The sequence below is a fragment of the Schistocerca piceifrons genome, chromosome X, assembly GCF_021461385.2.
Source record: "Schistocerca piceifrons isolate TAMUIC-IGC-003096 chromosome X, iqSchPice1.1, whole genome shotgun sequence".
Lineage (NCBI taxonomy): Eukaryota > Metazoa > Arthropoda > Insecta > Orthoptera > Acrididae > Schistocerca > Schistocerca piceifrons.
Genome location: NC_060149.1, coordinates 575,801,277 through 575,827,346, shown reverse-complemented (window position 1 = coordinate 575,827,346; position 26,070 = coordinate 575,801,277).

The following is a 26,070-nucleotide window of genomic DNA, read 5'->3' as shown; positions in this document are numbered from 1 at the left end:
AAGGAGAGCTCAGGGACACCCATAGGAGTCTGGTATCCATAAATCCGCCGGATCCGGGCCACACGAGCGAGGGGGAGACATGGGAGCCCAAGGATGAGACATACCTCTCCCAGCACTCCTGCTTACGCCATGCAATAAGCCGACGGGCCAAGGCACGGAGCCACTTAAAGGCGATGAGGGTCTCGAGAGACGGGTGCCGCCTATGACGCTGGAGAGCCCGCCGACGGTCGCGAATAGCCTCAGCAATCTCCGGCGACCACCAGGGTACAGCCTTCCTCCGAGGGAGGCCAGAAGAACGAGGGATGGCAGCCTCGGCTGCTGAAATGGTGGACGTGGTTAAAACACGGACCACCTCGTCAATGTCACCCTGTGGGGGAGACTCAATGGTTGCAGCGGAAGTAAAAGCCGGCCAGTCAGCCCTGTGGAGAGCCCAGCGGGGCAGGCGCCCAGAAGAATGACAATGGGGCGGTGACAAATAGATGGGAAAATGGTCACTACCACACAGGTCAGGATGCACTCCCCAGTGGAGGGATGGGACAAGTCCAGGGCTGCAAATAGAGAGATCGATGGCCGAGAACGAGCCATGGGCCACACTGAAATGCGTGGGAGCACCGGTGTTCAAGAGGCTAAGGTCGAGCTGAGCCAACACATGCTCCACGGCCCGACTGTGGTCATCGGAGACAGTCCCACCCCAGAGAGGGTTGTGGGCATTGAAATCGCCCAGAAGCAGCAAAGGTGGCGGGAGTTGAGCCAGCAGCTCAACTCCCCGATAACCGCGAAGGGCGGGGGTCCGCATTGCTGGAAACCAAGTTTCCTGAAGAGCAATGCAGAGAACAGGGGAAACACTCAGAAGCATCCGGAGCTCAGGCAGGTGGCGGAAATAACCGCCGCAGTTCCATTGGAGAATGGAAGCAGGAAGGGACTGGGAGGGCGTGAATGCGACTAAGAGGCAGACAGCGCCTCAGAGCCAACTGCCGCCACCGGGGGAGAGTCAGCTGAGTCCATAGGAGAGGCCCCCAAGGGTTCCGTGAGGGCGAGATCCGCGGCAGAGGCGAGGATCTCCACCTCATCCCCGGAGCCAGGACTATGTACAGCAGGCGGTGCTGAAACCGCCGGAACGTCCTTCTTCTTGGACACATGCCGTTCCTTCTTCTCACGTCGGCCCTTAGGGTGAGAGGGCTGGGAGAGCTTCTCTGAAGGAGCATCGGAGGCCGATGACGACGCAGAAGCCCTACGACCAGCAGGTGGCAGAACCTTCAGCCACTGGCTGACATCCGGCTGGGTAGGAGAAGAAACGGAGGAAGGGAGAGCCCCGAGGGACCCCTTCCGTGAGAGAGGAACCGGCGGAGGCAACGCCGGCGGAGAAGGAGGGGGAGGGATCGAGCCTCCCGGGTGTGGAGCAGATGTCACTCCCGAAGTAAGCGTGGGGGGAGCGACAGAAGAGGGTTTGCCCCCAACTGCTAAGGGGGCAACAGAGGAAGGCTTGCCCCCAGGCATGAGGGGGGCAGACAGAGATACACGGCCCCGAGGGCCCACTGAAGGCGGCACAGATGAGGCGACAACCGTCGCTCGCGTAGGTGACGATAACGTGGCTGCAGCATAAGATGTTCGAATGGAAGCAGGATACAACCTTTCATATTTCAGTTTTGCCTCTCGATAAGTAAGCCGGTCCAGAGTCTTAAATTCCATGATCTTCCGCTCCTTATGAAGAACAGGGCAATCCGGCGAGCATGGAGAGTGGTGCTCCCCACAGTTGACACATACAGGCGGAGGCGCACATGGAGAATCGGGATGAGAGGGGCGTCCGCAATCTCGACATGTGGCGCTGGATGGGCAATGGGAGGACATATGCCCAAACTTCCAGCACTGGAAGCACCGCATTGGGGGAGGGACGTATGGCTTGATGTCACAACGGTAAACCATTACCTGGACCCTCTCGGGCAATACAGTACCCTCGAAGGCCAAGATAAAGGCACTGGTGGCCACCCTGTTAGTCTTGGGTCCTCTATGTACACGACGGACAAAATGTACACCACGTCGTTCCAAGTCGGCTCTCAGCTCGTCATTGGATTGTAACAAGAGGTCACAATGGTAAATAACCCCCTGGACCATATTTAAGCTACTGTGGGGAGTGACGGTAACAGGGACATCACCCAGCTTATCACACAAGAGCAACGCTTGGGACTGGGCTGGGGAGAACGTCTTGAGGAGGATGGACCCATTCCTCATTTTAGACAACCCCGCCACTTCCCCAAACTTATCCTCCAGGGGTTCCACAAGAAACAGAGGCTTCATCGTAAGAAAGGAGTCACCATCAGTCCTGCTGCAGACAAGGTATTGTGGTATGTAAGGCTCCCGCTTGGCACTAGATCGGCGTCCCTCCCATGGCGCAGCCAACGAGGGGAACGACTGAGGGTCATATTGCTCAGCATCAAAGTCTACTCTACCTCGCTTAGAGATGCTGGTGGCCGTGCGACCACCAGCTTGGTGTGATTTATTGCGCTTCATTGCGCCACATCCGCCCAGATGCCACCTACTCCGAACGAGGGCTCTCCCCAAGGGCGCCACCCAGCCAAAGCAACGGGTACCTGGCCGATATCCCGTTGCCCGGAGTTCCCGTGCCCCAGACAAGATGGGCACATACTCCTTGGCATGCATGGGGAGGAAACAGCTCTGGCATCTGTAGTGCGATCCCTGCGTGGTCAGGGGGCTACCACCAAGAGGGTACATGACGACCCCACCACAACGGACTGGCTACCGTGCTGGATTTTAGGAGTTGAAAGGATCCACAGTTGTCGTGGGCGCTAAGAAGAAGAGTGCGCACAAGGCGAGAAGGAGACAACCCAGAAGATGTTGGGCGTAGTCCCCCCCCCCACACGACAATAGGTAACATGCAAGATGGTGGAGCATGATGGACCAATAGAAAAACACCACGTAAGGTGTCCTTCCCCAAATGGCACGCACTAACAACGGAAATTTGGGGAAAAAAAAGGAGGACAAACGCAAGAGGGGACCATCACAGAAGGCCGAAAAGTTTGAGACTCCTTTTAGTCGCCTCTTACGACAGGCAGGCGTACTGCGGGCCTATTCTTACCCCCGAACCCGCAGGGGGAGATGCTATGTTTTACTCAGTTTTGTGTAGCTTGAGACCAATATGCTGAGAGGAAGGCATGGTAAAATTCTCCTTCACTGTGACAATCGTGAATGACCGATCGCACTCTTACAGCTGGTTCATTCTCTAAGTAGCCACACACAAATTCTAATCTGTGCTGCAATGACCAGTTGGGAGGAAAACAATGAGAGAATTGATGAAGCCATGCTCGTGGATGAATGTCGTTGCCAGAATTCTTAAATGTTTTGAATTTACGTGTAGTAATGAACAGCTTATAGTCAAAATCATCACGTCGGCGAGTCGCATATCGGTCAATGTTACGTCGTTTCGGCGGTTCCATTTCAAAATTCGGTGCACCTTGCCAATTTCTTTCATAATTTCCGAAATGTCCTGTGTTATTATTTTGTGCTTGTTCCGTATTTCTATGTCCCTCTTCCCGTACCGGAGCGCGAGTGTGCTCTGAAATATGAAATTTTTGTATTACTTGTGCCAACTGATCTTGTACTTCCCGGATTTCTCTTTCGTGTTGCGTTTTAATTTGATTCTGATTTTGTTTGAATTTCTTAATTTGTTCATACTCTTCTGTGTCAGTGATGGCTACAGGTCTTGTGTCATTCAGATCATCATCTACCTTTGTAGATAAGTTAGTGAACTGATCCGAAAGTTCGGCTACTTTCTCCGATAGTGTACTTATTTCCTCAGTGTGTTTTTCTGAACCAAGTTTCAGAGTATCTACTGTGTCCTTTAAGTTTTCCTGAGTTTTTGCAAGTTGCGTAACCGAATCGGTAGATGCAACTGAGTCAATTTTAGCTTGCAAGGTGTCATGATTTTCATGAACAATGGTTTGCAGTTCTTTTATGGCTGCTTCGTGATTCTGTAATGCATTTTCATGCCGCGAAAAAATAGGTTGAAAATGCTCACAAATTTGTGTTTTTACTTCATTACAGACTTTTTGACATTTCGATTGAATGTTATGTAACTCAGTAGTTAAATCTTCACGTGTTTGTTCAAGTGTGGTGTCTAACTTTTGAAGCTTTTGCTGTGTTTGTCTCTGATTTTGTTCCATTGTGTCTAACTGTTGCTGTGTTTGTCTCTGGTGTTGTTCCATTGTGTCTAACTTTTGAAGATTTTGTTCCATTGTGTCCAACTTTTGAAGATTTTGTCCCATTTGTTTCTGATTTTGTTCGAGCGTTGTGTCTAACTTTTGTAGCTTTTGTCCCATTTGTTGCATTAACTGTAATAACAATGCATTAGTGTCTGGAATCTGTTCCTCTACGCATTTCGGCAGTGCATTTGCACCGGCAACATTCACATTTTGACAAGCAGAAAATGTGTCTTGACTTATATGAGAAAACGGTGAGGACGCAAAACCCGAATCTACAGTATCTGCAAAATTGTGTCCTGTAATTTCGGATTCCTGAGGCGAGCTGTTGCCGAGCGATCGATCGATAATGCTTCCCTGTTCACTAATTGTTTCACTGCCTACACCATTGCTTGCCGCCCGCTCCATTTCCCTATGCACAATTACATAATTACTATGTTGAACATTTGTTAATTCATTACACGGTGGCGCTAACACACTCCTTTCGTCTTCACTGTCATTTCTCAGTTTACTTTGGAGCCTAGTATTACGTTTTTCACACGCCATTATTGTCACAATATTTCACACGACAACACAGAAAACTACAATTTGAAGAGCAAAATAAGAAAACACATTAACATAGCATTGAAAATAATATCTCGTTAATTGCAAGCGCAGCTGCGAAATACTTGGTGCAAATCTACATACATGCCACAACTGTTTTACTGTACAACTGCAACTACAAAGGAGATTCTCTCTACAATTACGCGCTAGCAATAAACAAAATCTACACTAATTACACAAACTACAAGAAAACATCAGAAGATTCCAGTGAGGTATCTTCAGCTAAGGGTCGACATATGAAACGTCCCCTTAGAAAAATTATACATGACTGTGCTTATACTGACACACAATATTTTTAGCGCAACGCAATCTGACTTTCAATAATCCCTACAAAAAAATGGCCCTGACAAACATTAAACTATACCTTTCACAAATCACTTACCTCACAAAAATCTTCGATACTTAAGCTACTGCAATACAGCGAGCGCCACTACTGCCAGCTAAATAAAAGATTCAAACTACGGAAGGCACTAACTACTGATAGGGATAGTTAGCAAATGAAAGATTTTAATAGAGAACAAACAATGTATTTACCTTAATAGTCATAATATATATAGCAGTACATGACATCCAGTCTTACAAATTTCAAAACTCCATCTCTCTCCCCACATCCACCACTGCTGGCGGCTCATCTCCAACTGCGCAACGCTACAGAGGGGTCGAGCTTGGTCTGAGGGACAGAAAATCGAATATGTGTCAGGATACGTCCAAAACGATGATAGTCTGTGGGTGACTGCCATAATAGACAAGTGTCACACATACGAGGAATTTGAGAGGGCATTCCTAAATAGATACTGGTCGAGAGGCATTCAGGAGAGATTGAAGAAGGAAGTACATAACCAGGAAACCTCTTACCGAAAAGGGAACTTAAGGAGATATTTCGAAAATATTTGAATAAATCAAGATATGAGCATCAACAAATAGATCACAAAAGTGTGATAATGATCATCAAAGCTCAGTTTCCGATGGAGATCAGGGAAAAACTACTGCATGTCTCAGAAGATAATCTGAATTCAATCTATTTGCTACAGGAGGAACAAATAGGAAGAAATAATTACAATAAATCATGTCAAATAGAAAATATGCAGACAGATTATAACAGTAATAACGGAAGAATGAATGGAAGACAAATGGATAATTCACATCGAACCAAAATGAATAATGGTTACAGCAATGGAGCAAACTGTATGGAACAGCACAATAATGGAAGAAATTGTGAGCCGAACATAAACAGACAGAGGCGATTTGAAAGGAGGTACAATCCTGTGTATAATGACCGTAGAAATCAAGGACAGAGTAATCAAACCATATACGAAGGGAGGCCAAGGTCAACAAATAATCGCCGGCCGCGGTGGCCGTGCGGTTCTAGGCGCTCCAGTCCGGAGCCGCGCTGCTGCTACGGTCGCAGGTTCGAATCCTGCCTCGGGCATGGGTGTGTGTGATGTCCTTACGTTAGTTAGGTTTAAGTAGTTCTAAGTTCTAGGGGACTAATGACCACAGCAGTTGAGTCCCATAGTGCTCAGAGCCATTTGAACCATTTTTTGAACAAATAATCAAGACTGGCGAGAACATGCACCGGTCATAGTCGAAGCAACTGATGACAACAACAGACTGGCTAGATGGAGAAATTTAAACTGAATCCGACCGGATTTTATTTAAACGGTTATCCCAGAAGACAGAGTTACCGACGTTGCGGATTCGAAACTGTAATATCATTGGAGCCTTAGGTACGCGCTCGCAACCAGTCCGGATACAAACTTTGCTAGATGTAAGAATAGGAAATACAGCGAGAAGATGCGTGTTCCTAGTAATTCAAAAATTATTAGAAGATTGTATCATCGCCGGCCGGTGTGGCCGAGCGATTCTAGGCGCTACAATCTGGAACCGCGATGCTGCTACGGTCGCAGGTTCGAATCCTGCCTCGGGCATGGATGTGTATGGTGTCCGTAAGTTAGCTAGGTTTAAGTAGTTCTCAGTTCTAGGGGACTGATGACCTCAGAAGTTAAGTCCCGTAGTACTCCGAGTCATTTGAACCATTTGATTGTATCATCGGATTAGAGATTATGAGGGAGAAGGACTTAAAAATAGACTTCTCGTCCGGTGAATCAGTTTTTGTGATAATGGAGAAATACAAGTTGATCTGATCAGGGAAGAAAGGAGCATTGGAAATTACTGTCCTGGGCATAGTATTAAGCTCATTAGAAAAGAAATGAGATGTAAACGTACAGAAGAGGTAAAGGAAATCAAGATAATGGGGATAGCAGAACAAGTGGAAGAAAAGACAAAAGGAAGCTGATGGACTGGAAAACGAACAAAATTATCAGTTGGTAGATCTTTTGGAGAAATATATCCAGGTTTTTGAAGAAAGGCCAGAAATTATTAAGGGATATAAGTACCATTTGGAGTTGTTTTCTCATGAGAAGCATTATAATAAATCACATCCAATTCCGTGGAGATTGAAGAAATCTGTGAGTGAAGAAATAAACAGGATGATAAACTGGGACCTGATAGAACCATCGGTTAGCCTATATTGCAGTCCGCTGTTAGTTGTACCTAAACCAGAGGAATTGAGGTTTCAAAAGGAAGAAAGGAATGAATAGGTGAACGGTCTACCAAATGTACCACATGATAAGCCGACTTGGGAAGAAAAGATTAAGCTGGCTTTAGTGAACATGGCCGGAACGGCCGGACGGAGAAAGGTAAAATATGACAATAAGTTAAAGAAAGTACAAACTTATAGTGTGTTTTTGCGCACTCATCCACAGGCATCTTTATTGAAGAAGAGGAACAAGAAATAGCAATTATTATTTGTTGAACCGTTTGAAATAATAAGGATTCCACATCCTGGGGCATAGCTGTTGGCCTATCCAGTGATGGGAAAGGTGAGGGGACTCTATCCTCATCATTAGTCCAGCCTCCAGTAAAGATTGTATATATTAAGGAGATTTTATTTCATTGAGTTTTTAGGTGTAGGTAGGTTTAGTTAGATAAGTAAGTGTATTGATGTTTATTTTCAGCAGAATCACAGAAGGAAAGCTGATGCTGATTGTATACTTTTATGTATATATGAATAACTTTTGTGTTTATTCCCAGAATGAAGTCAGTACTTTCTGGAAGCAAATATTTTGAGCCGCGCGTGGTAGCCGTGCAGTCTAGGAGCCTTGCCACAGTTCGCACGGCTCCTCCCGTTGGAGGTTCGAATCCTCCCTTGGGCATGGATGTTTGTGTTGTCCTTAGAGAAAGTTACTTGAAGTTAGATTAAGTAATGTGTAAGTCTAGCGACCGATGACCTCAGCAGTTTGGTCCCATAGGAACTTACCACAAATTTAAAAAAATATATATTTTGACATGAAATGATTCCAAATAACTCTGGACAATGAACTTCACGCAACCGTCTGAGAAGTATGCTAAGGCAGATTAATTTTTCTAGGGATACTAGACAACAAAGAGCCGGGGTGTGCATGTCATCTTGTGGTTGGCTTTACTACAATTACGTAGACCTTTGCTATATAACCAAATTTTAAGTGTCATGTAAAAGGTAAACTAACGGTGGCCAAGCTATGTTATATTCGGATGCTAGCGAGAAATTACCATGTATTAGTGGTCAAATGTCTGTATCATTTGAGCAAATGGACTTCCAGTGAAGCAAGCAAAGTAATATCACATTGTAAATAAGGGAATAGATGACTGATTAAATTATGTATAAAGTTATCGAACTATAAGTGCAGTGTAATTGTGCGTGCCCATGGACAAGCGGTGACATCTACATCTACATGATTACTCTGCAATTCACATTTAAGTGCTTGGCAGAGGGTTCATCGAACCACAATCATACTATCTCCCTACCATTCCACTCCCTAACAGCGCGCGGGAAAAACAAACACCTAAACCTTTCTGTTCGAGCTCTGATTTCTCTTATTTTATTTTGATGATCATTCCTACCTATGTAGGTTGGACTCAACAAAATATTTTAGCATTCGGAAGAGAAAGTTGGTGACTGAAATTTCGTAAATAGATCTCGCCGCGACGAAAAACGTCTTTGCTTTAATGACTTCCATCCCAACTCGCGTATCATATCTGCCACACTCTCTCCCCTATTACGTGATAATACAAAACGAGCTGCCCCTTTTTGCACCCTTTTGATGTCCTCCGTCAATCCCACCTGGTAAGGATACCACAGCGCGCAGCAATATTCTAACAGTGGGCGAACGAGTGTAGTGTAAGCTGTCTCTTTAGTGGACTTGTTGCATCTTCTAAGTGTCCTGCCAATGAAATGCAACCTTTGGCTCGCCTTCCCCACAATATTATCTATGTGGTCTTTCCAACTGAAGTTGTTCGTAATTGTAACACCCAGGTACTTAGTTGAATTGACAGCCTTGAGAATTGTACTATTTATCGAGTAATCAAATTCCAACGGATTTCTTTTGGAACTCATGTGGATCATCTCACACTTTTCGTTATTTAGCGTCAACTGCCACCTGCCACACCATACAGCCATCTTTTCTAAATCGATTTGCAACTGATACTGGTCTTCGGATGACCTTACTAGACGGTAAATTACGGCATCATCTGCGAACAACCTAGGAGAATTGCTCAGATTGTCACCCAGGTCATTTATATAGATCAGGAACAGCAGAGGTCCCAGGACGCTTCCCTGGGGAACATCTGATATCACTTCAGTTTTACTCGATGATTTGCCGTCTATTACTACGAACTGCGACCTTCCTGACAGGAAATCACGACTCCAGTCGCACAACTGAGACGATACCCCATAGGCCCGCAGCTTGATTAGAAGTCGCTTCTGAGGAACGGTGTCAAAAGCTTTCCGGAAATCTAGAAATACGGAATCAACTTGAGATCCCCCGTCGATAGCGGCCATTACTTCATGCGAATAAAGAGCTAGCTGCGTTGCACAAGAACGACGTTTCCTGAAACCATGCTGATTACGTATCAATAGATCGTTCCCTTCGAGGTGATTCATAATGTTTGAATACAGTATATGCTCCAAAACCCTACTGCAAACCGACGTCAATGATATAGGTCTGTAGTTCGATGGATTACTCCTACTACCCTTCTTAAACACTGGTGCGACCTGTGCAATTTTCCAATCTGTAGGTACAGATCTATCGGTGAGCGAGCGGTTGTATATGATTGCTAGGTAGGGAGCTATTGTATCAGCGTAATCTGAAAGGAACCTAATCGGTATAAAATCTGGACCTGATGACTTGCCCGTATCAAGCGATTTGAGATGCTTCACAACCCCTAAGGTATCTACTTCTAAGAAACTCATGCTAGCAGCTGTTCGTGTTTCAAATTATGGAATATTCCATTCGTCTTCCTTGGTGAAGGAATTTCGGAAAATTGCGTTCAATAACTCCGCTTTAGCGGCACAGTCATCGGTAACAGTACCATCGGCACTGCGCAGCGAAGGTATTGACAGCGTCTTGCCGCTTGTGTACTTTACATACGACCAGAATTTCTTCGGATTTTCTACCAAATTTCGAGACAATGTTTCGTTGTGGAACCTATTAAAGGCATCTCGCATTGAAGTCCGTGCCAAATTTCGCGCGTCTGTAAATTTTAGCCAATCTTCGGGATTTCGCGTTCTTCTGAACTTCGCATGCTTTTTCTGTTGCCTCTGCAACAGCGTTCGGACCTATTTTGTGTACAATGGGGGATCAATTCCATCACCTACCAATTTATGAGGTATGAATCTCTTAATTGCTGTTGCTACTACATCTTTGAATTTGAACCACATCTCGTCTACATTTGCATAGTCAGTTCGGAAGGAATGGAGATTGGCTCTTAGGAAGGCTTCTAGTGACACTTTATCCGATTTTTTTTAATGGATTTGGAAGAAACGGTATTGAGCCTAGCTACAACGACCTTGTGATCACTAATCCCTGTATCAGTCACGATGCTCTCTATTAGCTCTGGATTGTTTGTGGGTAAGAGGTCAAGTGTGTTTTCGCGACCATTTACAATTCGCGTGGGTTCGTGGACTAACTGCTCCAAATAATTTTCGGAGAAAGCATTTAGGACAACCTCGGAAGATGTTTTCTGCCTACCATTGGTTTTGAACAAGTATTTTTGCCAACATATCGAGGGAAGGTTGAAGTCCCCACCAACTATAACCGTATGAGTGGGGTATTTATTTGTTACGAGACTCAAATTTTCTCTGAATTGTTCAGCAACTATATCATTGGAGTCTGGGGGTCGGTAGAAGGAGCCAATTATTAACTTAGTTCGGCTGTTAAGTATAACCTCCACCCATACCAATTCGCACGGAGTATCTACTTCGACTTCATTACAAGATAAACCATTACTGACAGACACAAACACTCCACCACCAATTCTGCCTAATCTATCTTTCCTGAACACCGTCTGAGACTTCGTAAAAATTTCTGCAGAACTTATTTCAGGCTTTAGCCAGCTTTCTGTACCTACAACGATTTCAGCTTCTGTGCTTTCTATTAGCGCTTGAAGCTCGGGGACTTTCCCAGCACAACTACAACAATTTACAACTACAATTCCGACTGTTCCTTGATCCAAGCACGTCCTGTATTTGCCATGCACCCTTTGAGATTGCAGCCCACCCCGTACTTTCCCGAGGCCTTCTAACCTAAAAAACCGCCCAGTCCACGCCACACAGCCTCCGCTACCCGTGTAGCCGCCAGCTGAGTGTGGTGAACTCCTGACCTATTCAGCGGAACCCGAAACCCCACCACCCTATGGTGCAAGTCAAGGAATCTGCAGCCAACACGGTCGCAAAACCGTCTGAGCCTCTGATTCAGACCCTCCACCCGGCTCTGCACCAAAGGTCCGCAGTCGGTTCTGTCAACGATGCTGCAGATGGTGAGCTCTGCTTCCATCTCGTAAGCAAGACCGGCAGCCTTCACCAAATCAGATAGCCGCTGGAATCCAGAGAGAATTTCCTCAGATCCAAAGCGACACGCGCCATTAGTGCCGACATGTGCCACCACCTGCAGCTGGCTGCACCCTGTGCTCTTCATGGCATCCAGAAGGACCCTTTCCACATCAGGAATGACTCCACCCGGAATGCACACTGGATTTCTTCCCCTCCTTAGCCGCCATATCCCTAAGGGGCCCATTACGCGCCTAACATTGGAGCTCCCAACTACCAATAAGCCCACCCTCTGCGATTGCCCAGACCTTGAAGGCTGAGAATCATCCTCTGAAACAGGGCAGGCAGCTGCATCTGGCTCAGCCAGAGACGGTACCTGAAACCTGTTTGTCAGACGCACTGGGGAGGCTTTCGGATCAGCCTCCGGAGACGTCTTTCGCTACCTGCCACGCCTTGGAACGATCTCCCAATCAACGACAGGCGAGGGCTCTGCCCCACTGCGGGCAGCAACTGGGGCAACTACAGCGGCAGACCGATCTGGGGACAGACGGGATGAGGTTGACATCCCCGTGATACCCAAGTCCGGCTCCCCACAGTGGTGCCCATTGGCAACAGCCTCAAGCTTCATGACCGAAGTCAGTGCCGCCTGCAGCTGTGAGCAAAGGGATGCCAACTCAGCCCTCATCCGAACAAGCAATCACAGTCCCTGTCCATTCTAATCGATGTTGAACAACAGTTACTGAAACACGAGTCCGTGCCTAGATAACGCAAGGGAAACACGCAAAGAATGTATGAACTAAACTGTACAAATGCCTAACGACTGTGCTACAATCTGCCTGAATTTACGATTACAGTAACTAAAACTCGAAATTAAACCTCCTATACGAAACTCACACGCAATTTAAGTAAGAATCTACGAAGTAAACACAGAAAAGAAGCTATATACGTATCTTTCTGCGCTGTCAATGTGCACCAACTGGGAGCTCAGGCTACACTGTTGATAGGATACAAACAATGCACCATAATTAGGAACATTATAAGAATTCATATCGTGTTGAGACTGATCCATGGTGTAATTCGATGAAAATAGGATATAAAATCAGTGACATTTAACAGAAGTGTTATAAATGTGAAAGAATGGTGAAAATTGAACAAAGAGAAACTCGATCCGAATCTATCATGCCAATGCAGAAACATGGTAGGCATGCCATCTACTAACAATTTCAGGGCCGAGAAGAAATTCAGAGTAAGGGGTCAGAAGGCTCAGACTGGTCATTCTGTTTCATGTCCACCACGAGAGACAACCCGATCCCGATACATTGACTACGCATCCCGGTAGCAGTCGTGGGGAGAGTGTCATCATTCGAGACCAGCCCGCCCTGTAGTGCCCAGCTTCCATACGAGATCGACCGACGTCACCCAGCTTCTCTGCAATATCTAAATGTGAAAAAACTGAACAAGAAGACTGTATTTTAAATTAAGAAATTTCAGTTAAAACTACTAAAATGCGAAATGCGTTTCGGAAACCAGGTTGGCTGACCTCACTCCGGGTTTTCTATGGTTTCTCGTGGAGGCTTTGCCCAGATGGGGAGGTCCGAAATCTAAAAATGCCACAGCCCTACCAATCGCCTATTGTCAACGGTGTTTGGTATACGTAGTCCAACCAGGAGTATAGACGGTTGCATACAGCCAGTACAGAGTGGGTTCCCGAAAAGATGCAAAGATTCGCTCCTAGGGGGGGGGGGGGGGGGGGCATGTAATATCCCTTGGCCCGTGCTAGCCGAATAAAGTGATCTGTTCAACGACCTTCCTATTGTAATCAGTTCAAAGTGAATATATATCGAGAGGTGGTGTGTTTCACTTGTGCGAGCGAAACATTTATTCCTTCACATTGCGTTGCTCCATGGCGAGCAAAGAAAAGTAAGAAAATGGGAATGCGACGGGACTTTGTTATGAGACAGGATAACGAGAGGATGTGTGTACAATGAAACGGTCATTGTTAGCCGACATATTATATAATTTGTGGTTGTGAGATTCACAAGCAGTATGTAATGTTAATGTGGAGTTTAGTAACGGCCAGAATACAGTCTGTTGCATTTAGAAGGTAATTGCGTGTATTTAATTGTTATCAAAGGATTCTGTGAGGAAATATTATGCACTACAAGCTTGTATAGGACTTCTAACCTTTGGTGATCGCTGTTTACGGTAGAACCTGCTTCTATCACACGGTCAAAGCATAGAGAAAGTTTTCTCTGATAAAAATAACTCATTTCCCTCGCAGACAGTCATCGAATGACCAAATGCGAATGGCAGCGTTCCAGTTCGAGAAGATCCTATAGCAGTTTTCTTTCTCTTATATTTCAAGAATTTTACAGGCAACCGTCGGAGTCGGCAGCTGCTTCTCCACCACAAGAGTAACTTGTCTACGTGTACAAAATTACGTACGCTGTGGGAATCGTCGGCGCCGATAGTGTTCTTCACAGACATACAGAGATACTACACACACTAGTTCAGTAACAACGGGTTTAATATTACCAGCTGGAAAAACGTTAATTCTTCTCCTGAATAGTAAAATATACTATACAATCGACTCTAACGACGATCTGTAACTTCGATTTTCCACTTAGGTATTTCAGGCTCAGAACGAATAAATGGAATTTCTTTCTTTTCATTACTAACACGTATTTCTTACCACTTCTATAACGAATTTTAGTTCCTCACATTTCTTTCGGAGATAACTGATAATAAAACATCGCACTATAACTCTTAAGATTCTTCGTGGGTATAAACGTTTTTTGCAGTAAGTGGATTTGCAGTCTGTACTAGCAAGTGTTAGCTATATGTCTGCACTATTTAAATCTATAGTAGTATATGAAGACAATTCTTTCTTAAAAATCTCGAAAAGTACATTACCGATTTCCTTCCAGTTTTTACAATTCCCGGGTGAATGTTCGGACGAACGTAGGCTACAGTATTTTTTTACGACAATGATTTTTTAGGTAGCTTCCAATTTACATAGGCTGCTGAAATTTAGTATATGGATTTTAACTGACGTTAACTATGAGTACAATCAAATCTCGGCAGATTCAGACATGACAAGTCGGATAATTCCCTTCTGTTCCCTATTTTAACACAGTCTCACAGGTCAAACTGAAGATGACACCTGCAACAGTGCCAAAAATTGGTTTGGGTCCGTCAATAATACTGTTTATCAAAAGTGCTGTGGACTACTGGAGTATGTATTGGGGTTCACCAGGTTACAGAGGAAATCTAAAAACAAGTAGCAGAGAGATTTTACACCTGTTCTGTTTCAGTGCAGTTTTGGATGGTAGCAAAGGAAACAACTAAAATGGGGGGAAAAGCCAGCTAAATATTCAAGAGATGTTAGCCAAATTGATTCAAATAATAAAAATGGAGAAGAGAAAGTAAAATATATTAGAAAAAGAGACAGAAGTGGGAAAGAGATACAAGGAGACGATTATTGGACTAAATGAAAAAAAAAATGTAAATTAGTTACAAACTATGGTGTGCACGCAGTTTATTCAACATGTAAAAAGATTTAGGTCATGACGTGTTTGATATGTGTGCCATCATTGGTATGATGTGGCGCAGACGAGTAGCGAAATTCTGCATGGCCGCTGAAGTGTCGGAATATTGATGCTGCCGATGACCTCCTGAATGGCTGTTTTCAGCTCAGCAATGGTTTTGGGGTTAACACCGTATGCCTTGTCTTTAATATAGCCCCACAAGAAGGAGTTGTATGTACCCCAGAGTCAGAACGCGGTCCCCAAAGGGCTCCTCCAGGACATCAAACATACTCCCGTTTCAATGGGGTTGGGCTCCGTCTTGCGAGAATCACATCTTGTTGAAATCCGAATCACTTTGAGTAATGGGGATGAAATCACCTTCCCAAACCTTCACGTACCATTCGGTAGTAACTATGCCATTAAAGAATATCGCACCGATTATTCCGTGACTGGACATTGCAGGCCACACAGTCACCCGTTGAGAGTGAAGAGGCTTCTCAAGTGCAAAATGTGGAGTCTCAGTCCCCCAAATGCACCAATTTTGCTCACTGATGAACCCATACAAATGAAACTAGGTCTTCGACACTAAACCAAACTGTACAGCACATACTAATTCCCATCATGCCTAGCAGCCAACCATGCAGTTTGGACGTCCTAACGCAAACCTTTCAAAAATTACAATGATATTATTTCGTATAGTTCAATAGTTGTCACGCTGTATATACACTGTGGTGACAAAAGTCATGGGATAGCGATATGCATGTATACAGATGGCAGTAGTATCATGCACACAAGGTATAAAAGGATAGCACATTGGCAGAGCTGTCATTTGTACTTTGGTGATTCATGTGTAAAGGTTCCCGATGTGATTATGGCCACATGACGGGAATAAACAGATTTTGAACGTGGAATGGCAATTGGAGCTATATTCCTGGGACATTCTGTTTCAGAAATTGTTAAGGAATTCAATATTCCGAGATCCACTGCGGCAAGAGTGCACTGAGAGTACCAAATTTCAGGCATTACCTCTCACCACTGACAATACAGTGGCTGAGGGCCTTCGCTTAATGATTGAGAGCAGTGGTGTTTGTATCTACATCTACATGACTACTCTGTAATTCATATTTAAGTGCTTGGCAGAGGGTTCGTCGAACCACAATCATACTATCTCTCTACCATTCCACTCCCGAACAACGCGCGAGAAAAACGAACACCTAAACCTTTCTGTTCGAGCTCTGATTTCTCTTATTTTATTTTGATGATCATTCCTACCTATGTAGGTTGGGCTCAACAAAATATTTTAGCATTCGGAAGAGAAAGTTGGTGACTGAAATTTCGTAAATAGATCTCGCCGCGACGAAAAACGTCTTTGCTTTAATGACTTCCATCCCAACTCGCGTATCGTATCTGCCACACTCTCTCCCCTATTACGTGATAAAACAAAACGAGCTGCCCTTTTTTGCACCCTTTCGATGTCCTCCGTCAATCCCACCTGGTAAGGATCCCACACCGCGCAGCAGTATTCTAACAGATGATGAACGAGTGTAGTGTAAGCTGTCTCTTTAGTGGACTTGTTGCATCTTCTAAGTGTCCTGCCAATGAAACGCAACCTTTGGCTCGCCTTCCCCACAATATTATCTATGTGGTCTTTCCAACTGAAGTTGTTCGTAATTTTAACACCCAGGTACTTAGTTGAATTGACAGCCTTGAGAATTGTACTATTTATCGAGTAATCGAATTCCAACGGATTTCTTTTGGAACTCATGTGGATCACCTCACACTTTTCGTTATTCAGCGTCAACTGCCACCTGCCATAGAGTTGTCAGTGCTCACAGACAAGCAACACTATGTGAAACAACTGCAGAAATCAATGTGGGATGTACGATAAATGTACCTGTTAGGACAGTGTCTTGAAATTTGGCATTATTGGGCTCTTGCAGCAGATGACTGACGCGAGTGCCTCTGGTAAAAGCATGACATTGCCTGCAGTGCCTCTCCTGGGCTTGCAACCGTATCAGTTGGATCCTAGGTGCCTGGAAAACAATAGCCCAGTCAAGGAGTCCCAAGTTCAGTTGTTAATAGTTGGTGGTAGGGTTTGAGTGTGGTGTAGGCCCCACAAAGTCATGGACCCAGGTTGTCAACAAGGCATTAAGCAAGCTAGTGGTGGCTACATAATGGTGTGGGCTGTGTTTACATAATGCACTGGGTCCTCTGGTCAAACTGAACCCATCATTGGCTGGAAATGGTTATGTTCGGCTACGCTGAGATCATCTGCAGACATTCACGTATGGTACTTTTATGAATGACAATGCAACATGACACCGGGTCACAAATGTTTGCTATTAGTTTCAAGAACATTCTTGCCAATTTCAGCGAATGACAAATCCACCCTGATCGCCTGACATAAATCCCACTGAACATTTATGAGACATAATCAAGAAATCTGTTTGTGCACAAAATTCTGCGTCAGCAACACTTTTACAATTATAGACAGCTATTTCCGTAGGGGACTTCTAACAACTCATTGAGTCCATGTCATATCGAGTTGCTGCACTACACCAGGCAGGAGGAGGTAGGAGGTATCGCAATGTAAGGTACCCCTTACTTGCAGATAAGAATGCATTTTAGTTTATTTCCAGTTTTGCTATTTTACATATGTGAAGTGAATGTCTCGGCACTACAGTACGTATGGAGTAAAGAATGAACAGTAGGTTCCCACGCTAGCTAGTAGAGGCAGTTGGCCATCTGATACTTTCAGAAACAGTGGGATGAGGTGCGGGTGCAGAAATCGCTCATGATGTCAGCAAAGAGATACCTGGGGAAGCACATCTTCCTGGTGCAAATAAAGTAACTGCTATTAATAAAAATTTGCTGACAAAAGTTGCCTTTTGCCATTCAGACATTAGGAGGAGTCTACGGGTCATAGATACTATTGTGCAGTAATTTTACGAAGCCAGGAAATGTTGAAATTAATAAATAAATGAATAACTTTGGCATAACTGAAGCTGAACAACCTTATACGAACTATACTGATTGTACGCTCAAGTTACAGCCTGTGCACCATAGTCGGATTCGTTGATAGGATTTCTTTTGAACTAGTCATGCAGTAGACCATACTTTCCAACCATTACTAGTTAGATAATAATCAGTGTGAACAAGTTCATTTTACAGTGTCTCTTAAATAAACACAACACAATGGCATCCTATGTACAGATTATTTGCACAAAAAAAACCTTCTTCCCGCTTCATTACTTAAAACACAGACAGCTGTATTGCACTTTCAGAGTCCGACAGAGCTGATATGGCTCTGCGAGGGGACATAAAACTACAAGAGCATCTCCACATAACACGTAGGAAGAATTCCTATGTGGCAGCTCAGTAAGTCAGTTCAAGGATAGGCTGGCTTAATTATCGTAAAACTCAACTGGGAAAGTGTGGCCAGCTATACTCTATGCCACTTATACCACCATCTGTGGACTCATGGCTGAACTGAGACATTTCTGGAGGTTTAGTACAAGTGAGGGGGGGAGGGGCTCTTGCACGAAGACTTTTGTCATCTCAGAGTGTGTGTGTGTGTGTGTGTGTGTGTGTGTGTGTGTGTGTGTGTGTGTGTGTTGGGGGGGGGGGGGAGGAGGTTGGTTGGTTGATTTATTTGGGGGAGGGGACCAAACAGCGAGGTTATCGGTCCCATCAGATGACAGAAGGATGGGGAAGGAAGTCAGCCATGCCCTTTCAAAGGAACCATCCCAGCATTTACCTGAAGCAGTTTAGGGAAATCATGAAAAACCTAAATCAAGATTATTGCACATGGGTTTGAACTGTTGTCCTCCTGAATGCAATTCCAGTGTGCTAACCACTGTGCCACCTCAGTCAGTAGAGAGAGAGAGAGAGAGAGAGAGAGAGAGAGAGAGAGAGAGAGAGAGAGAGAGAGAGACGTAAGGGCAGGACAGATAAAGTGGGAAAAATACTTTAGGTTATGAGTGCGGCACAAAAGTAAGGATAAATAGGTAAGCTTCAGATTGATATTCTGAATGTATTGTGCAGTATAAATAACAACAACAGAGGAAACAGAGAGCATCACCCATTTTTGGTAGTGGCAACTGAAAGTAACAAGGAGCAGGAAACACATATGATAGAATTTCTGATGATTACATGAAACAATAATCTGACAAAATCTGTGGGAAAGTCTAGCATTGAAACATGAGTTTGAAATATTGAGGTGACACGTCACGCAAGTTTTAATGCATAATGACACAAAAGGTAAAATAGAAGACGCCAAAGAGATGACAGCAGAATTTTAAACTAAGGCACTATCAGTTATTTACTTCAAATCAGAAATAAACAGTCATTCATGCTTTAGCTGTAAGATGTGAATACAGTGTCATTTGATGAAAGGGACTATGTTTTACACTGTGAACCTCCCTAACATGATTAGAGGAATGAAATTTATTTTAGCCAAATATGAAATGGATTAATTCCTACCTCTCACTTTTAAGATTCATTGTAGGGCATGCTCGGATAACCCCCCCCCCCCCCCCCTCACTCACACACACACACATATTCATCTGATTCAGAACTAAACATAGCGATGTTGAGAAATTTTTTTTTTGCATAAACATTGAGAGTTTTGCTGAAAAAACTGTTAGTATCTGTCAAGTGCAGAAGGTGCGGCACAATTTAAGAAAAGCTGGAAGTGAATGGAACGAAAGGGGAGCTAAGCTTTACAAGTTCATTCAGTTCTAGTTGTGAGACCACGGATAGTTTCAGGCACTAGTGAGACTTGCTCAGTTTTTGAAAGTATCATGGTAATGTTGTAGACAATATATGAGTCGGAAATCAGAGCTGGAATCTGTTGCACAGCAAAGAGGGAGTTGGAGGTGGTCCAAATAAAAATACATTATATACATATAAATGAAAAACATTATGATGAACTTTTGTTCTTTGGGGCTCGCAGTGCAAAATATGTCTTTAAATGACATGATTATTTTTTAATAATAGCCAGGTACACTGCTATGTAAATTGTTTACATTTTATCACAATGATCCCATTTCTGCAAATTTCTATCGTCAGGTGCTTTGTAAATAAAGATTCAAATCCTCTCTGATCGGCTTTCAAATGACCACTGCACTAGGTCCCATGCTTTTACAACTTTGCTCACTGATCCATTAAGTGATTTAAATGTGCAACAAATATGTGATGGTGATAGGAAAGTGGAGAGGAATTAAAGAGAAAGAAGGCTAAGTCCTTAAAAATCAAGTGAAACCAAACAGATAGTTTAAGATGGTGACATGCGTTATATCAGTTTTCCGTGAAAGTCTATGTGACTTCTACATCTGTGAATTGGGAGTACCAGAGTACATGATTTTGACTGCACACTGCTGCCTATGTGTTAGTGGTGAAGAGGTGGTTCGTTAATGATTTCATTAAAGGGTAGTTTCTTTTCTCAAGCTGATAATCTTGTGTGGATAACAACATATAACTGCATATTCACGAACAGATGTAGAATAGGCAGGTGTGGTTATCATTTTAGCTAAATTGGACATATTTTTGAATTTTACTCTCTTAATCTGTAGTTTTTTCCTTTTGTTACAGTTGTACTTTGAGGCTTACGTTTCTTGCTTCCACATGTTTCCACATTTCATTTAGTAATGACTTTTTGGTTAGGATCATTAGTATCTCAGAATTTAAAGATACAATATGTATTACTTTTATTTTTGAGTTTTATAACTTATTATTTTCATTCACATGATTTGATCAAGAACGTTTGTCAGTTTACTTAGTAATAATTATGGTATTTATGTAAATGGTATCTAGTTTAGGATGACTAGAGACTGCTTTCTTAAAGGATGCTGTACTTTTATTTTCCTTTTTTATTTTAGATACATTTCTTTTATATGTGACCATTGCATTAATTGCATTAAAAGGAAGATAAGTTTGAGAAAACAATAGTAACATTAGCCCTAACCCAACATTTCTAACCTGCAATCTTTCCCACCGTAAAACCCGCCCACTTGCCACCACTTACCCCCTTCCCTCCTGACACAGATACATCTAACATAAGTGGCTGTGGAACCAAGTATTACAGTTACTAACTTGCATGTATTCACTGTACAACATTTATATTTAGGAATTACCACCACTAAACTTGTTGAGTGCATGAATAGACATAAGATTGTTACAGCACTTACATATCAAGACTTAGTTCAGGTCCATCAATAAAGATTTCCTTAACTAATCAGTTGTACAATTCCTCACATATAAGCTATGTACAATTTTATTGCATTTAGAAAGATTCCAAGGTCTGATCTCTAGACTGGAAAAGGAACACTACTAACATACACTGCACCACTTCCAACTGATTCCTTGCAAATTCTCTAGAAATCCTCACAAAGATAAATTAGGGTAAGAGTTCAGAGTAATGTAGGTCAACAACTGTCCAAAAATCAAAACTCTGAAAGTTTCCATGGAAACAAATGCTAAGTCTATTTCTTGTGTCAAAAATTACTCCAGCTGGCTAATAACCTCCATATCAATGTGCTGTGATGTTACCAGTACTATTCAGTCCTTGTTTATTGTGTGTTGTATAATTTGGATTATGCATCACACAATGAGGAAAGCACAAGGATATCCGCCATGACCATGGTTAGGATTTAGCATCATGCCATATCACAAAGGACAAGGAAAGGAATTTTTCACACCGAGCAGAGGATCTCTCAATAACTAGTAGAGGAGTTACTGAAGTACCTGGCTGTTTATTGCTGATTATAAGGTCCACAACAGACTCCTCACTGCCACCAAGACAACCTGTAAACTATGATGTCCAGTTCCCCCTCTTGTAGAAATCTTTCCCTTCTCTGGAGAAGAATGTACTGTTTTGTACAAACATTTTTTTAAAAATCTATCTTCCTATTGAAGTACTTTAGTGCACTGGATGGGACTCTTACTATTAATTATCACAACAGGTGCCATCTTACTTTGTTACAGGTGCAGGTGGACAGGCAAACACTGACACTGAGTGTGCTCAAGCAATTATTTTGACACAAAGTACTTGTAAAGCTGGAGCAATGGGGTCTTGAAAATATAGGATTGTATCACCAAAGGTCTCCTAGACTTGTCTTGAGTTAATCGTTGCTTCAGATGGGGATGGCTATCTTAAGAGTTCATACAGAACTGGGACCACAAACATACTGTTCCAGGATAATGAGCACTTTGGCTGCAGAGCCAATATTCACTGGAAGTTGCACAACAGGGTTGTGTGAACAAATTGCTGGAACAGGCACCACTGTCAAATGAGATTATTTCAGATTTCTTTTCAATAATTTTTCAAGGTTAAACTACCCTGCTTTGTTAGTAGAGTGCACCTAAAGTTCCATGTTAGCACATACAAGTTGCCAAGTTTGACTTTTTATTTACTTGTACATTCCTTCAAATATAACTCACCTCCTAAACCACTGGATGGATTTCAACCAAACTTTGTACACATATCACTAAATGTCCAGAATGAATGACTGTAGGAGCAAGAACCTCCTACCTCTGAAAGGGGCAGGGATGGGAGTGAAAAAAGATGTGTAGCCCAAGACTTGCAAATAACCAGATTTTACTCATCCATTATTTGAGAATGAGAGCACTTAGTAACTTGCAACACACGTTATACATAATCTTAAACGCAAAACCTTTTCCTCACTGAAAATCACACAAAAAGGTGAAAGGAAAATTTTTTATCGCTTACTACATTTTTGCTGTTCATGCAGTAAAACTGTCACATCATGCATGATGTTTAAATTTGTTACTTCTTTGCTACTAAATCTATTCGGAACATATTTTACAGATTGTACCCACATATACCGCTAAATGTACCAACGAAATAATAACACTATACAACACACAGTTCAGGATATGTGACGTCATAAATATTGAGTCGCATGAAACAAACTAAAGGACAAAAATCACTAGAGTTACAAGTGAGCTACGTGTAGATATATTTAAATATATGTGAGATGGGCATATGTGGGCAAAACCATGGGCAAAAAGCGCTTCTTAAACCCCTTGATCAATTTCAACTGAATTTGGTACACATACTACTATCAGGCAATAATAATAATAATAATAATAATAATAATAATATTGTGGGGTAAGAACCAGCAACCTCCTATTGGGTACAAGAGGTAATGTGGAGAGACAGAAGGGGATGGACAGAGAGGGAGGAGGAGGAGATGGACAGATAGTGTGCGGAGGAGGAGATGGACTAATAGAAGCTTGGAACACACACACACACACACATACATACAATACCCAGGTGACATCGATTGCTCAGCTAGTCATGCTAACAAATACGGAATGAAATATTCACTCACACAGAGCAAAGAATGTGTAATACATTACCTATTGTTTTGTGTCGATAGTCGTCCACCCTATTGGGTGCTGGGTAGTCCACAATTCATTAAACACAAACTCAGCCATCACTGATTGTGATGAGCAATTTAGCACCATGTAGTTCACAATGCCACAGGTAAATTGAGCATCAAACTAACTTCCATTTTGTGTATGAAGTTGTGTACATCACCAACAAGACAGCACCACAAGAAAAGGAGATAGGGAGGTGTGAATGATCAGGATGGGGGAAAGTGGATGGACATGGAGACAGAGGACGGAATGGACAGGGACAGGGACAGGGACAGGGAGGGAGGGAGGGAGGGAGGGAGGGAGGGAGAGAGAGAGAGAGAGAGAGAGAGAGAGAGAGAGAGAGAGAGAGAGAGAGAGATGAGAAGGGGAGAGGTTACTGATTGGCCCTGTAAGAGGTGTCTTTGGTGTTCCCTCAGTCCACGGAATCTGTCAGCATTACTTTAAACAGTAACTTGCAATTGTGCCTTTTTTAAGTATGAGCAGAATTATATTCCTACTGCCTACTAATTTGATTGTTGGTTATGAACATGGATGAAATTATTCACTATAGCACCCACTAAGCTTAAAAAAGTACGGGGGGGGGGGGGGGGGGGGGCAGAAAAGACATGAAATGGCTAATTTGCATCTTCTCATGTTTAACTCCTATTCTGACATCACTAAAATCAACCTCTGAGACAAATTTCGCTTGGTAGGGACTTTTCACTTTACCATTACACTGCCTGCCATTTCTCAATTCAGCTTATAGTGGTGGAAGATGGCTCATTTCCAGTGATTGTGGGATTGAAAAAAACAAAATGTTTTGATGGACCCTCAATATCTGGAAGAACATTTGTGAAACTGTGTTCAGATTTTGGAAGTTTTCGATCTGTCATATTTTCAACAGAGTTGTTAAGAAATGGCAGATCAAATTTCCCAGACATAATTTTGTCTTCTCTTCTTACTGAATGAGCATTTTTGCAAAGGTTGGAAGTAAGATTTTGTTAAAAGTCCAGAAGGAGGAGGAACTGTGGTTGTAAGTAAAACCCGGGCATATTTCCAGTATTCTCAATCAGTTTCCACACAATAGGGTGCTCAGAACTAACAAATCATCTGGCAGATCATAGCTTTCAGGTAAGTGAAGTACTTACCAAAATCTATGGTTATTGCAGGTATGTGACGTAAGTGCGGCTTATCTTTCCTTACGTGTATTGTGTAACATAATCAAACCACCACCTTTTTCACTGTGTGAACACAACATAAAAGGCGTACAAAATTTGGTGTTTTTACCCACCACATATGTTTGTTTTTCAATGGTTTTGTGTTGCTTGCATACTCTACCAAAGAGCACAAATACAAGGAGACTGTGACAGAGATATTCACAGAAAAATGAAAAAAAAATGATTATAAGAGACTGTAACCCAGAGTAGTACAGTTTGTTACCAGTTTTATGAGCAACTGAAGCAGGCATAGCTGTTGTGATGCTGAGAGCACTTCCTGGTGCAAGGAAGAAAGTGACAAGTCATATGAATGAGATGTTGTGAGAACTTGTAGTGGCCACTGGTATCACAGTTGGGCTCAGGATAAGCATAGTGTCACATTACACTATCCCAAAATTGTCTGTGGCCCACACGTCAGACTGTCCATTTCTGAGGGCATGCACACAGTGGGCTATTCACATTCCTCTGTGCATAACAGATAACTCTTCACACACACACACACACACACACACACACACACACACACACACACACACACACACACACACACACCTCTTCTTATTGAATGACCATTCTCACGAAAGTTGGAAGTACAATTTTGTTAATACGTACAGGGGGAGGAGGGACTGTGATTGCCTATAGAATCCAGACATGTCTCCAATATTCTCAACCAGTATGCACACAGTAAGGTGCTTAGAACTAACATATCATCTGGAAGACATATCTTTCCGATAAGTGAAATACTTACCAATATCTATGGTTATTGCAGGTATGTGACATGAGTGTGCTTATCTTTCCTCACATGTTTTCTGACACTTGAACAGCTCTTTGCCAGAAGCACAAACTTGATATATTTTACATCTCCGGACTTTCAAGAAAATTCTGTGGTCTTCAAATCACACTTTAAACTCATCTTTTGATCCTTCATGAGCTATAGTAGTATTAAAGTATCTTTTGACATTTAGCTTACAATAGGGATGATGACATCTTTCCATCAATGTTAATGGTGAGCCAGCTTCCCCTCCTGCATCAACAACAATCAGGTTTATGTAGTGCCCCCTGTTACCATGCCATGAGTAAATATAGTAACAGGTTGTGTTGCATAACAGTTGCATATCACTTCTTGTGGGCTGGCTATTTTACAACGCTCCACTTGTTCTGCACTTCACTGCCAAAAGTAATTACTAGGGTAAGGCTACAGTTGTTAAAGCAGTCACCAAAATTAAGTGTAGAGGGCCACAGATAGGATGGTCAGATGCCAC